Source organism: Mastacembelus armatus, chromosome 3, assembly GCF_900324485.2.
Source record: "Mastacembelus armatus chromosome 3, fMasArm1.2, whole genome shotgun sequence".
NCBI lineage: Eukaryota > Metazoa > Chordata > Actinopteri > Synbranchiformes > Mastacembelidae > Mastacembelus > Mastacembelus armatus.
In genome coordinates this window covers 22,090,295-22,092,801 of record NC_046635.1, presented here as the reverse complement: position 1 = coordinate 22,092,801, position 2,507 = coordinate 22,090,295, and positions in this window count along the sequence as shown.

The following is a 2,507-nucleotide window of genomic DNA, read 5'->3' as shown; positions in this document are numbered from 1 at the left end:
CAGACAAGTGTATTAGAAGGTAAAGAGCATCTGACTGGGACCAAGACAGAATACTTATTAACCCGGTCAATGAGTGCTGCTATTGTGTCTCCCTTCACCTCCCTGGCAAAGAGGAACTGCACTGAACAACCTGGTGTGTAAAAGGCCAGACAGGTCAAATCCTTTCCCATACCAAGGCTGAATAATGACTCCGTGATAATCTGAGAACAGATTGCTTTACTGTAGCTTGTGCGAATATGACCACTGATCTCAAACGTTTTGTGCAATCACGTAAAATGATTCTTGTAAGACATAATATGTAGACAAATGCAGTACATACAGTATGTAAGCACACACTTGCAATTTACACGCACACACACACACACACACATACTCCACGGTTGATTGCTGAGTCAGTGTGTGAGGTTGCTGGTGTATGAAATGAGGGGAGTACCATTCATTTCCTCCCCCTGGTTCTTCTCAACTGCCAGCCGGAGAATGTATCCCTCCCCTTTGACTGTTTCAGGACGTCACTGCTGTGACTCAGAGCTAAGAGAGCAAACAGGAAAGATGTTAACCACTGTGAAAAACACAAATACTGTATATACACACTTATAGGATGTTGCGCAAAGAAGCCTAAACGAGCGTACAGAAAAAGAAAAAAAAAAAAAATCAAAGGATTAACAGGAGCCACACACACACATACGCTGAGCACATGAAATGTGTAAGTACATAAGTACTTCCATGTTTGCACACAAACTCATGCACACACACACATACACACACACACACACACACACACACACAAACCAAAAGCCTGCACACCCATTTGCTGTCAAACTCAGGTAGAAAGAGTTCAAAGGTGTGACGGCGTGTGATTGCCGGTGAGACTAAGATGTGAGATGTGGACAGAGAGAAAAGGGATGACAGTAAGAAAGACGGACAAAGAAGTAAAGAGAGAAAGTACGATGCGGGTGAGTCGGTCAGATGCTGTCACTCACCTCCGTCCTCACCTGGTAACTTTTTTGTCACCTCATGCCATCACCTTGTCACCCCACGTCTGTGCCACCCTGTCACCTATCCCCTTAGCAACTGAGCCTGTCAGCCCATTGTCATGCAACCAGGTTCACCCTTGACCTTTTGTTTCTTTCATACACGCTACAGAAAAAAGCCGAGGCACAGGAGGGAGAGCAGTTGTGTCCGGACATGCCTATCACCCTAGATCACAGGCCACTGACATAAATGCTACAAGGGCCATAGATTTATGAGGGTGTGTAATAATGTGGGTGTACTACCCCCCTCTTAGTCCTGATACTAATACAGGGGTAGGATGTCTGGTCCGGTCACACACATAAACACAGAAACATGCACACACATGCAAATGCCACTAAAATTGAAATTACAGAGGCTTTGTTTTCTGAACGGAAAAACTGTTGCTTTTATATGTGCTTGTGTGTGGGTGCTTTAACAGGTATATTGTTTAGGTTTTACAAGAGAAGAAAGTCATCACATGACTAAATGTGAGTCACATTTGTGTGGGGGAAAACGAAGAGGGTTTTGAGGCTGTTGCTTATTGTAATTTAAGTGAACAAAAATAAATACTTCTGTATATAAGACCACTTCCTAATCTGAGAAACCTGAACCATGACATGTCAGTTTTACCTAGGACTTTTACTTATGTAAACAGCTTCTCCTGTTGACTGTCGGTTTTTGTGGTCTGTGTAAATTCTGTGTTCTTATAATTTTTAATGCATGGGGGACCTCAGTAGCCCACAGGTTAGAAATAAGTGCAAATGACTGGAAACGAGCCTGTTCAAATACTGCTGAGGTGTTATTGAACAGGATGTTAACCCCAAACCACTGTGGTGCTGGTCTGTGGTCAACAGTAGAAGTCTGTGGTTGAAATGTTTTATATGTGAGAGCGGTTGCAACTGTGAAGCACAGTCCTGCTGTAAAATAGCCTGTATGCATTATCACCTGATATTTCCAGGACAAATAAAGGTTGAAGATTATTTATTTGTATACACAGGATAACACTGTTAATATGGTGCCAAAATGGCAGAGGTCAGAAAAGTGGTAGGGTTATGATAGGGCTGTTCTTTTTTGGGAATAGAGAAGGTTCTTATTATTGTTTAACACCTCTAATTTATATTTCAGGAGGGGGTGGGGGTGGGGGGTCTTCCATTGTCTGATATTCAGTTCCTTTCTCAGCCCAGTAATTGTCATACAGTCCCTTGTTGATTAATTCTAAGAACAGGATTAGTCCAAAAAGTTTTGAAAACTAGTTAGGCTAATGGTGAAGTGATAACCGATTGCCTTGACAGAGTCTTACTGCATTTTGTGAGCAACACAGAACATTTTGCCATAAGGGCTGAAAGCCAAGGAATGCATCATGAAAACAGTGCAGCAAGCCACACATGTCCAATCAGACACCACGGAACATTACCCATAATCCTCTCGACAAATACGTGCATCTGATACCATAACAACGCTCGACCGACACTTAGGAAAGGAGAGTGTGGGACACA